The sequence below is a fragment of the Schistocerca cancellata genome, chromosome 2, assembly GCF_023864275.1.
Source record: "Schistocerca cancellata isolate TAMUIC-IGC-003103 chromosome 2, iqSchCanc2.1, whole genome shotgun sequence".
Lineage (NCBI taxonomy): Eukaryota > Metazoa > Arthropoda > Insecta > Orthoptera > Acrididae > Schistocerca > Schistocerca cancellata.
Genome location: NC_064627.1, coordinates 570,324,843 through 570,338,172, shown reverse-complemented (window position 1 = coordinate 570,338,172; position 13,330 = coordinate 570,324,843). Strand labels below are relative to the sequence as shown.

Here is a 13,330-nt window from a genome sequence, read left to right as displayed (position 1 = left end):
ACCTGGCCGTCCGGCCTGTGGCCTTGATCCGTAGCCGGCAGGCCGCACTGTTGAATCGCTCGTTATTGCATGGCGGCGGTCACACAAGAGTGCGGCTGTGACGCACCGGCAACCGGCCTGCCGCACCGGCCGCCGGGTTGTCACAGATTAAGGCGTTGCCGACCACAGCACCGTATTCTGCCTGTGCACATATCTCTGTATTTGAATACGGATGCCTATACCAGTTCCTTTGGCGCTTCAGTGTAGTATAGTGATCTGAGCCGAGATAATGACAGCCGTTACAGCGCTGATAATTACTCGTTATCGGAAGGATCCTTCTTTGGTCACACTGTCCCCCCTCTCTCAATGAAATTAAAATTTGCTGGGATTGCCTTGCAACAGTTGTCCTATCTACCCAATCGTGCTGATGTGCCGGCCGGAGTGGCCGTGCGGTTATAGGCGCTACAGTCTGGAACCGCGTGACCACTACGGTCGCAGGTTCAATCCTGCCTCGGGCATGGATGTGTGTCATGTCCTTAGGTTAGTTAGGTTTAAGTAGTTCTAAGTTCTAGGGGACTGATGACCACAGTAGTTAAGTCCCATAGTGCTCAGCGCCATTTGAACGTGCTGATGTCTGGTGCGGTGAAGTATAGTCGAAGTGTTTACTAGTACCGCATCTACTCCCTCGTCCATTTTAAGATTTGCGAGCCGCTTCCACATCGACGTATAATCCCAGTACGCAATTTGTGTAAGTTGGCTGCGCCCTGTTAACGTTTTGTACATCGTGGAAAATCTTTCCCGCGACGCATGTGATCCTGAAGGAGAGCTTTGTACACAACAGCGCATGACCACGACGAAGTCAAAAGATATGTACTGTACAGGGTGTTTATAAATTAATATTTATTATATTAAACTTACAGTTATAAATGATATGTCAAATGAAAGAGCAACTCAAACAGTTTTACCAAGAACCTTATAAATGTTCAATGTGAGCACCATTTGTCACACGGCACACATCAAGTCTATAGCCGAGTTCTTGCCAAACGTTGGTAAGTGTGTCTTCAGTGATTGTAGCAACAGCTGCTTCAATCCAGTTTCTTAATTCAGGGAGGTATGCTGGTAGCGGAGGCACGTACACACGATCCTTGATGAAGCCCCAAAGGAAAAAATTGCATGGCGTCAGGTCGGGAGAACGTGGAGACCATGCAAAGCAAGTCCTGTCATTGACCCCCTTGCGGCCTGTCCAGCGCTTGGGTACAGTGAAGTTCAATCAGTCGCGTACTTCGCTATGCCTGTGAGTTGGCGCACTGGTGCCAAACACAACTGTTTGAGTTGCTCTTACATTTGACATATCATTTATAACTGTAAGTTTAATGTAATAAATATAATAAAGCGTTAAAACCTCGATATTCATTTATAAACACCCTGTATATTTTTAACGGATATAACCATTGAGATTAAGAGTTGATTTGTCTGTTTTTTATTCATTTTGAAAGGAAAAAATTTACGTACCTGGTTAATTATGACACCTATGCTAAATTAGTTGTCATAATTCGTTGTGGGTAGTATTTGAAACATGTAGTGAGGTTTAGGATGTAAAGTGTTCAAAAGGAAGAAAAATATTTTGTGATACGGTGCGCATCGTATAGGCTACGGGGTTTGATGTACATTGATAGTAGTCAGATTTTATTGCATTTAGCCGCGCAGGATTAGCCGAGCGGTCTAAGGCGCTGCAGTCGTGGACTGTGAGGGTGGTCCCGGCGGAGGTTCGAGTCCTCCCACGGGCATGGGTGTGTGTGTTTGTCCTTAGAATAATTTAGGTTAAGTAGTGTGTAAGCTTACGGACCGATGACCTTCGCAGTTAAGTCCCATACGATTTCACACACATTTTTTATTGCATTTAAGTTGTTGTTTTAATTAAAATTTTGTGATCAATATTTTATTACCTTTAGTGATCACAGGTGATATTTAGGAAAATTTTGCTACTACCATGTGGCGTTAGAATCTTTTATTTAACCTTGCATTATGCAAATTGTATTTTTTTCCTTTGCTTAAAAAGAGATTTGAGTTTTAAGCGTAGTAAATTGATTCTGAGAGCTGTTCTTTGATCTGTTAAAATCATACTTCAGGAATTTTCATTAAGAAATTATATTGAGGATCTTGCTGTTCATGATAACGAATGTTCACTTACTATTTTAATGTCAATATAGTAAAGTTGGTATTCAAAGTATTGGCATTCGGGCGTTGTCAGATGTTTTCCCCTGTACCTATACCAGCTAACGCCCTCGGGGTCATGTCAAACATAAGGAGTGGTTCGTAACTTTTTTATGATATACACCTAGCAACTAACGTTATGAGCTTCTTAACAATGTAGTTTTTTTGCTCAGTAACCCACAGAAATATTTACACTAGTATTTTAAGATGTGCTTGATTTCAAGTGATGGAAATTTCGGCCGTGAGCTCGGCAGAGTTGGGTGCTTACCTCAGGGGTAGAGGGGTAAGTATAGAGTGGCCACTGCGTAGTTAAAAGATGTGGAAGAGGGAATGTTTCAGTGTTTATCATCCAGTATTGACGACTCGGCAGGCATAAGTGATTCGTACTGCTACTGTAAAAATTTCGAACGAAAGTAACATGCATTCGTGAATGCGCCTTATAGAGACGGTCAAATGCGATAGGCCTACATATTTATATCAAGGAATATCAAATTACATTAAAGCTGCTTAATACAGGAGCAACCTAATGAGTGGCCGAAAAATGATATTCAAAACATTTAGTAGGCTTTTGTGATGAAGTCTAACATTGCATAATGCATTTAAATATAAGTAAAATTACAGTTATTAATCAGTCATCCGCTTACACAGACAACACTAAAACATTTCGTCAAGCAATTAGAGTATTACACCTTTGGGGTTGCTGAGGACAGCAGCAATCTAAGAGAACAGTCGACACTAAGTGTTCCGAATGGTTGATACTGTTAACGATCACTAATTGGGGGTTCGGCGGCAACCTTACCGCGATCTTAATATAGCTTGTGCATTGGGGTTATAACATACTAATTTATGTGGGTTGCCAATTAATAAGATCGGTCAGTTTGCGGCCCACGTCAATACTGGCTCTTGAGCAAAGACGTCTGACGACCACCGATCTAACCAATAGATTGCGAGGCATGGGTTCGTCTCAATCTAGTCCGAGCAGCAAAGTGTCTTCAAACAGAATTTTTACTACAGTGGATACCGGAGTTACTAATTCCAGAGGATCATAAAGACCGGTTGTTGGTCGCAGTAACTATTTTTGTTGCAGTTGTCTCTGAACATTTTCCAATGACCCGTTGCTGACTCATTCAGAATGTCTTCTTCAGAGTTCCATGACATTCCTAGAATCGTGACTTTTGTTTTGATCTACCTTCCTTCCACATTTTAAATTGTGGATAATTGTTGCGAATTAGTTGCCCACTCCGACAATTTCAGTTTTATTTTCGTCATTAGCGAAGACAACTCGTAATACAACGATAGTATGCTACTTTCCGATTTAGTACCTGCATCAAAGTCATCCATGTACATGTTCCCGTCCAATAACACAGTTGGTGGAGTGAACTGGAACTGATTGCTAGTTCACATATGGTTGTTGAAAGCAGAAACGGGCTGCATCAAGGCCAAAAGGAAGACGTGAGAATCGACAAATTATCCGGTAATTTTCAAGATCTCTTGCTACCGACACATATCGAACACGCGACCGTCATGGTGCGAGATATAGATTTTGTTTAAACACTGACAAGAACAGCGATCGAGTGCATGGCTGTCATGACAACAGATATCCATTTTGTGTACAGCGTTGTCATCGACAATTCCGCGTTTTGTGTACGCAGACGGGAGCAAACCTGTTTTTCCGTTCTCGGGGTTCATTCTCGCTATATCTTTCGCCTAGTTTGACACATGTCTCCCCATGAGAACCCACGCAGTTCCTAAAATAGCGAAGTCTAAACCACTTTCCACCGTACACAATCTCGAAATTAACTCCCGCCAGGTAAGAGTAGAGCACATCGACACTGCGTTGGCTCCACTCATCTCAGGAACACTATTGGCGTTAGAAAACGTGTTGTCAGCAACGCTGTAAACAAAATCGATACCTCGCGCCATGACACTCGCGCCGTGTATATCGCTTGCAACAGAACTTAGAAATTACGACCTGCCCGTTGTCTTACTTAATTGTGATCCTCAATCTTGTTATTGTTGGTCTTGCACTAGAAGAATCTAGTAAGATCGTTATCTTCGGGATGTAGAGGGAGCTGCAGAAAAGCTTGAACAATGTCGGCAATGACGAGGCATCGCAGACGGAACCTCATAAGCACTTCAATCACTTCAGTTTGGCCCGATTTCTTAAGTGCATTAGGAGAGGGTACAGTTTGTTAGTGAGAGCAACCATCTAACGTCATTCCACATTTTGTGTTCTCCTTTCTCTCTCTCTTTGACCACTTGATGAGACAAATAAAATGAATTTGCAGATTTTTCTGGAGGAATTAACTCCGCATTACGGAGATGTTTAACAAACTCAAGTGGCAGACTCTGCAAGAGAGGCGCTCTGCATCGCGGTGTAGCTTGCTCGCCAGGTTTCGAGAGGGTTCGTTTCTGGATGAGGTATCGAATATATTGCTTCCCCCTACTTATACCTCCCGGGGAGATCACGAATGTAAAAATTAGAGAGATTAGAGCGCGCACGGAGGCTTTCAGACAGTCGTTCTTCCCGCGAACCATACGCGACTGGAACAGGAAAGGGAGGTAATGACAGTGGCACGTAAAGTGCCCTCCGTCACACACCGTTGGGTGGCTTGCGGAGTATAAATGTAGATGTAAATGTAGATGTACTTGGTCATTTTTAATGTGTTCTGACATCAAGTTGTCGTAATCATGTCTTAGATCATCACTTCTGCGTAGAGTTTTCCGTAATGCAGCAAAACACCCCTCGGCATCGTGAAAGTTGTTAGGTAGAACGGCAGTGGATTTTCGAGGGAGGCTAACTACTCGCCGCTGGTTCATACAGCCATTTATTTTGGCAGAGGCCATTACATTTCGGACGTGTAAAGGCCGGTGGCTGCGCCCTATCCAGTCTCCACGACGTTACTTTCCAAAAAGATAGCCCGCATCTCGTGGTCGTGCGGTAGCGTTCCCGCTTCCCACGCCCGGGTTCCCGGGTTCGATTCCCGGCGGGGTCAGGGATTTTCTCTGCCTCGTGATGGCTGGGTGTTGTGTGCTGTCCTTAGGTTAGTTAGGTTTAAGTAGTTCTAAGTTCTAGGGGACTTATGACCACAGCAGTTGAGTCCCATAGTGCTCAGAGCCATTTTTTCCAAAAAGATAGCGTACGACCGCATGTTGCCCATGCTGTCTGAACCTATCTCAGTACAGACGGTGTTGGACAGCTGACCCGGTCAGTATGTTTTCCACGTCTCTCACCCATTAAATGCATCTGGTTATGGTTTACCGTCGCTGTCACAGCACCTCTCACCATCCACTATGAATGAAGAACTCTGGCGAAGACTTGGAGAAGCACGCAGTGATGTACAGGCATCTGTCGTCCTAACTCAAATCAACTAGATGTCTAAATGTCCCGCCAGTGTCGCTGTCAGAAGAGGCAGCTCCGTGTAGTAAATTTCGTGCTCTGTACGGGCCCTATACCGCCTACAAATTTGATCATATGGTTTTTCTACTACACCGTATACGTACAATTAAAATTTCGTTGTTTGTTGTCCTTTCTGGCCTTAAGGCGTGTCTCCAATAGCAGGTAAACTTCTGCAAGTCGCTTGCAGAAGCTACTCCACGTTATTTGACATGCAAACACCCTCAACAACTCGACTTCCGCAAGCTTCATCCACTTGCAAAAGCAGCTTCCGCAAGTAAGTGGAAACGGTTTCTTGCCCTTTGCTGCAAAAACCTGCTGAAATTGCCAGTTGACGGAAGTTTTTTCAAACTTGCAGAAGTTTTGTGTGTTCAATACCGGTACGACCAGGGTAGTGCCGAAAAGAAGGCATAAAGACTGATGAACCGAAACAAATATACTATGGCAATCCATAAACGGAAATGCAAAAAAATTAAGCGATTACTTTGTTTCACGCAGAACAGTAGTAGAGATGTCTTTAAATTTAAATGATTTTTAATCTCAGCGTAAACATAAATGCGTTATGTTTGTGATAAATAATGTTTATGCAAAAATCGAAGAGTAATTAAAAGGCGAACTCTTGGAGACACAGACTGTAACATTTTTGTACCCTGGTTTCGCATATTTTATTTTATAACATACAAGAGATTTTCGACATTCTCATAAAGTTTTTAATCTGGGCGAAGTCCTGATTTTAATTCATACAGTAGTGTTTCCTGATAAACATGCACACTTCTACATCGACTTCTTCGCCCAAACATTTTTCTTACATAACTTTTTGATTTTCGCCACGACTTATCTTTAATAAATAAGCCAGCTATGATGGCGACTGCTCTGGTTTTTATCACGACAATGTAAACATCCATTTGACCGCCACACGATGCGTCTCTAGTGGAAACACTTATGCAAGTACTTGCAGCAGATTGCCGAAATTAACTTGTCCAAGCGATTTGCAGAAGTAAACGTGCAGAAGTTTTTGGTCGACGTAAAAATCTCAGCAAATGCATGTAGACGTTAATTGCTTGTGGACACGCACCTTTACTGTTTTATTGGCCACCAATGTAACGTATTGGAAATATTGATTGTAGTCTCAAAACATCCTCAGCGTATTCCGTATTTAGCGCCTTTAGCATTTTTTTTTATGCCCATCGATTATAACTGCTCTCATCTTCTGTTTTAGATTTAAATGTACCATTGTTTATCCAGTCGGTTGCACATGTACACTTTAATTCTCGTTTCTATAGTTGTTTATGTCTTGGTAAAAAAATCTCCTTAATGTGTTGTACGCCTGTCATCCAGCAAGCTAGACAGTGGGGGGAACCGCAAGGGATGGAGATAAGAGGAGGAAAACTCAAGGTTCAACGTGAGCAGCAGGCGTGCCACCATCATAGCTGTCATCACACGTTCTGTTGAAGGCCGCTGTGGAAGACGCACAGGTAAGCTTTCACTAACGACGTACTCTTGTGATGTTGCTAGGAGTGTCAAGAATTCGTATTACGTATTGTTTTTAACGTGGGCATCACACACTGACTGAATCCTTCCCAAAGAATACGCTTGTCGCATCTTGTTAATGGCTTATGGTTTAAATCAGGGACGACTTTAAGCATACGGGCGAACTAAACAGCAGCCTAGAGCATGGAAATTTAGTAGACAGCTAAATTTCAGGCTGAAATCCAAAATTCTTAAATAACTGTTTTCTCTGAGCGCTTACATTGCCAGTTCTTTTATATTTAGATCAGTACTTAATAAAAGCATTACTGTTATGGTCTCCAAGCAGCAGCGATGTTGGAGCCCCATAAGGTTAAGTTTCCTATAGGCCAACGAAAACTACAAGGTACGTTTTAGAGCTGCTATGCACTAATTAAAAGTAGGTGGCGTAGATTGTCTATTTCAACAACTGATACCGGTTCTTAGTTCTCATAAGCTTACCTAGATAGTCTGAAAACCGTTGTGAAGTGCACGGCAGGGGGCATTGTCCCACATATTAGGGATTCTTCCCGTTCCAGGCACGTATGGAGCGCGGATAGTATGACTCCCTAAATGACACCGTGCGCACTTAATTGGTCTAGTATTGTTTTGGTGGTCCCTGCCGGAGCACCATAGAGGGGGGAGGGGGGGGGCGGATGTAAGCGAATTAGGAATTGTGTGATTATTCTCAGCGCCGGCGAATGAGTGGTTAATGCGTCGTCGTCTTCTATGCATATTCATACGCTCAAATGCACCTGAGGTCGGTGATTTTTAACTCCTTCTCATGGTGTGTGACGTAAAAATACAGCTTTTAAAAGAATTTTGTAATATCTCTGGGTATCCTAAGATTGCTACTGGTGGCGTGGAAGTAAAAACTGACGGGAATGGGGCCGCTAAACTTTCACACGGTACCAGACAGCCAACCTATAATATTATAATCGCCTTACCTTCATTCTGACATTTAGTTAATTTGCAATTGTTCAGCTGTTCTTGTTTTTCATAATTGAATCTCGTGAAATTAACCAACTTCTGGTGCGTTGTAGTTGTTATATTGCACGTCTTAACAAAGTGAGACTGCATTCTGAAATTTTTTGTGGTAAAATGCAGCACAATACTTGGAGTCGGGAATAGTTATGCTGATGTGTGTCCTTCTGAAGGATGATTCGTTTCTGTACCTTACCGTCAGGACGTTTCTAAACACAGTTAAGTAGCTCGCAATAGAAAATATGTAGTATTTCACGTCCTGTCGACATCGAGGTCTTTATTGCTCAGGCTGCTCAAGTACAGTACGGTGAAGGAAATCGTTCGCAATCCTGTTTGAGAAACCATACCATCATTCGCCTCAAGTGATTTAAGGAACCAAAGGAAAACATAAATCAGAATAACAAGACGAGGATTTTAACTTCATTCATCCCTCGAGAATTAGATTCCTCCGTCTCAACCACTTGCCACCTGATGTGGAAGTGCTTAATGTTTCCTTTGCTTGTACTGTACCGGTACCTCAAGGAACAGAGCGCAAAATACAGCCTATCAAGATTCTTGTGTTTGTATAAAACTTAGTCTTGTCACGTCATGCTGTACTGCCTTTGCTGTGATTGAGGCTACAACTAGCTTTCCATGACTACCCATAATTTACCGAACAGCTCTGCTTCGGCTTCGGTTCGAGTAAGAACGTTTACATCTTCTCTCATATCCTACCTGGCAGACTACGACAAATTTCGGAACTCACATACGCTTGCAATTCGCGCTATTCCGAATAATTACAATAACGCATATTATTTGTTACGAATCGTACAACCACTTGGAAAACAATGACCGTGCGTGTCTTTGATTCCGACTAAAGCCTGAAAGCTACTTTCCAATTACTGTAACTAAAAATTGTTTCTAGATTCATTTTTGCACGCTATGGGTCCATTAGGAAATATTTTTAAGTTCGTTACTGCATGCATGACGATAAATGGACTTTCGGTTGCTGAATTTAGGACGAATTCCGGCTGTACAAACAAATTAGGCAATAGAGTACCGTCGATAGCCTAGAATTCTTGTGAGATTACTGTACTGATTGCGCATCGCTTGCGGTTTTTGTCAGTGGCATAGAGGGAAGCCCTAAAATGAAAAATATTGGTCTGTTAAGTGAAAGAGCTTTGGGAAGCCGGAAAAAAGTGAAACGAAGCGTTTGAGATTTGGTGTTACGGAAGTATAAATGTATTCGCAACATCACCTGTGCGAGGGAATGCCTCGAACGCAGATTTTCCGCTTTGCGCGAGCAGTCGCCTTAACCACTTTTGCCATCCATGCACGACGCACGACAGCATTCAGAATTGCATATGTCGTCGTTCCTGCAACACAACTTGTTCTCGTACACACATGTAATTCCCGTACAGGAGAGGGCGTTTTAATTGAAAATCGCTGTCCGGTATCGGCGGATAAAAACGATACTCTAGTTCCTGTGTTGTTAAGAGCGAGCAATGTTTATTCGGAGGTGTATGCTTGTCCGAAGGGACATTGCATCGCTTTCCTAACAACGCGGGCACTGTCATATCCTATTTATCTTCCGATTCCATGCAGCGGTATTCAATTAAAATGCCCTCCCATGTCCGGGAATTACATAATTTGTGTGAGAGTACCGGTTATGATGCAGGAACGACGACATAGGGAAGGTTGGATCTGGCCGTGCATGGATACGTAGCCAAAGCGACGGCTTGCGTGAAGTGGGAAATCCGGCTTCGAGTCCCACACCAGCACAAATTTTCATTCACGTCATTCCCTTATACAGCTGATGGTTGTTAGTATTCGCAACTGTGAACACATTTCATGTATTTCATAACGACTGTACTCACTGCAGTGCCTGTTCCTTGGGATGCATGTCTGAAGGAATATTGCATCTTTGAGAACGTGCAGCATTCTGGAACCTGCAGCTGTACATACACTTGATGAACTGAACTAACTCCTGACGTGGGCTGCAATTGGGCACTGAAGTGGATTCAGTGGTGACAATTGAACATGCGTGCCAGATGGGGTCTCGAACCTGGATTTTCTACTTTACGAGAGCGCTCACATTAGCTGCTTCGAGTATCCAAGCACATTTACTGCCCTATTCAGATTCTCAACTTGTCGCACACTACGTACGTAGTGCCCCCTGTCAACCTTGGGTAAAGTGGGAAATCCACGTTTGAGTCCCGTTCTGCCATGAATTTTCACTTGTCGGCACTGGTTCATTTCAATGCCCAACTGCAGCTTATGTCAGAATTTTTCATTTCATTATAGAAGTACGCTGAAATTTAAGTGGACTGGTAACACAAGAAATAAGGGAATGTTCTCCAGAATCTGCAAGGACAGCAAATTTAGAAGGCAGTAGGCCTACCTTAATGGTAGCTAGGACATGAGATAGGATGTTAATACATGTTTAAAAGAATGCTAATAACCACACTTTTCTTTCTGTTCCTCAGTTCCCTGCTTTTAAGCACATAGGTTAACATTACACTTTTCCCACTATACAAAACCAAAATGTGCAAGTTAATTCCATGCTTGTGATATGATATACTGCAGCTGATTACGTGATAATCCCTTCAAAGTGGTTGCCGAGTACAAATGTAGATGTAGATTTAGCCATCCACAAGGGAGGAGGAGGGCAAGAGGGGTCAACTGCTACCTTCCTCCCCCTCTGGGAATCAGGATTACGGACCTTTTATTTATACTTTCAAACTAATAAAAAGTATCTGGACACCACTACTTAATTTGGAACTGATACCGAGATACCAACCTGCCAGCATAAAGAGAGGCAGAGTATATAGTGTTGTTAGTTGAGCTCAGTGACTTGGAACGTGGACTAACCATTCAGTAACAAATCCATTAGGCACACTTCATCCCTTCTAAAGCTGTCCAAGTCGACCCTTGGTGATGTGATTGTGAAGTGAAGACATAAAGCAACAATGACAGCTAAAAAAAAGACAAGGCAGGCCTCATTTACTAACGGACAGGAAGTACTGTGGAGGGTGGCTGTAAAAAATTCCACTGAAATCAGTGGAAGGGATCACAGGTGAGTTCAAGGGGGCTACCAGCAGCTCAGCTTGCATAGTGACTGTGCGTAAAGACTTAAAAAGAATGGGGTACAACTGTCGAACAGCTCCTCATAACTCTCATGTTTCTGTAGTCAATGCTAAGTGATACTTGCAGTGGACAGAGGATGAATGGAAACAAATGATTTGGAGTGATGAACAATGCTATATCCCATGGTAATCCAATGGAAGCATTTGGATTTGGTGAATATTTCAAAAATGTTAGTTGTTGGATTTGGTGAATGTTTCGAAAATGCTAGTTACCATCATATGTAGTGCCAACAGTGAAGCTTGGAGGAAGCATGGGAATGTTTTCGTGATGATGGTGTGGTCCCATTATTATACCTCCAAAAATGCTAACTGTGAAGGGATATCTACACATTTTTGAGCATTGTGTAGTACACACAGTAGAGACACTTCAGAGACCATGACTGTTTGTATCAACATGACAATGCACCCCATCATAAGTTCCTTCATTGACTGTAACTTAAGGATAACCAATTTGCAAGAATGTTAGTTCTCTATCTGTCAGTCGGTATTCTTCTCATACTAATCTCCTTCTCCTTTATGAGTTGATGAATATATTGAAACTGTCTCTATGTGTTTATGATCCTGATCCATTAATAAATCTGCTAGTACTTTGATTACCTAATCTGAAATTATAAACTGAAGACTGTAACTTCTTTCAACAGCTGATAAAAGTACTTCATCATAAACTTTCAATTTTGTAGCAAAATCCCACCAATTTTGAAACAACTTGTTTATTTTACTGGTTTTAACTATTCAAGATTTGATTTTTCTTCAGAAAATTTACTTCTTTTTCCACAGCTTTATTCGGTTTTCAGAGTTTTCAAACTATCTCACTCCTGTATAATTCCTTGTAGCCTTATGTTGAAGCTCCATTATTGGTTTATGTGCTGAATGTTCACTGCAATGTAATGACTTCTTCAAGCTTTATCACTCAAATAATTTGTGGGTTCCTTTGCCTTCATTCATTACTATCACATTGTTCTCATACTGTTCTTTAGTGTCACTCAAGTGGTTATTAAAACAGGTATTGGACACATATAGGTTGATGAAATCCTATTGACTAATACATTCAAAACTAATAATTTCATAGCCATTATCGGCAAACTCATTTTTTTCTTCTGTGTCTGATGTATCAACAGCCCTTCCAGAAAAATGATTCAGTGCCTTATGTAATTGTATCTGCTGTTAGTCCTATTTGTAACGGGTGCAACACAATTGAGCAGTATTCTAGAACCAGTCACATGAGTGATTTTTAAGCAGTCTCCTTTGTTGTCTGATTGCATTTCCTCAGTATTCTATCAATAAACCAAAGTCTGCTAGCTGCTTAACCCATGACTGGACTGTGTGAGCATCCCATTTCATATCCCTATAAAGAGTTACACCCAGATATCTGCAAGATTTGGCCAATTCCAGCATTGCCTCATTGACGTTATAGTCATAGAACACTTCATTTTTTCATTTTGTGAAGTGCACAGTTTTACATTTCTGAACATTTAAAGCAAGTTGCTGATGTTTGCACCACTTGAAGTATTATCAAGATCTGACTGAATATTTATGCAGCTTCTTTCAGATTGTACTTCATTACAGATAACTGCATCATCTGCAAAAAGTTGAGGTTACTTTTCATATAGTCTGCAAGGTAATTAACATATAACATGAACAGCAAGGGTCCCAACACACTTCATCCAAGAGAACATGCTGCATCCTCCCTACCAAAAAGACCTCAATCCAGTCACAAATCTCACATGATGCCCCATAAAATCATACTTTTGACAATAAGCAAAGATGTGGTACTGAGTCAAATGTGTTTTCAGAAATCAATAAATACTGCCTTGATCCAAAGCTTTCAGTATTTTATGTGAGAAAAGTGTGAGTTGGGTTTCATGTGTTAAAAAAAATGGTTCAAATGGCTCTGAGCACTATGGGACTTAACATCTATGGTCATCAGTCCCCTAGAACTTAGAACTACTTAAACCTAACTAACCTAAGGACAACACACAACACCCAGCCATCACGAGGCAGAGAAAATCCCTGACCCCGCCGGGAATCAAACCCGGGAACCCGGGCGTGGGAAGCGAGAATGCTACCGCACGACCACGAGATGCGGGCTTCATGTGTTCAATGTTTTGGGAATCTGTGCTGGTTG

The 13,330-nt window shown here is 42.0% G+C and overlaps 1 protein-coding gene across 1 annotated transcript in view; it reads left to right on the top strand.

The window, feature by feature from the left end:
* The first annotated feature begins 6,544 nt into the window (after nucleotides 1-6,544).
* The window catches only part of LOC126146932 (uncharacterized), a 28,800-nt gene continuing 22,014 nt past the window's right edge, over nucleotides 6,545-13,330 (top strand). The window contains exon 1 of the mRNA XM_049915653.1: nucleotides 6,545-7,065. The gene's annotated coding sequence lies outside the window, so the exon portion shown is untranslated. The remainder of the gene's footprint in view (nucleotides 7,066-13,330) is intronic.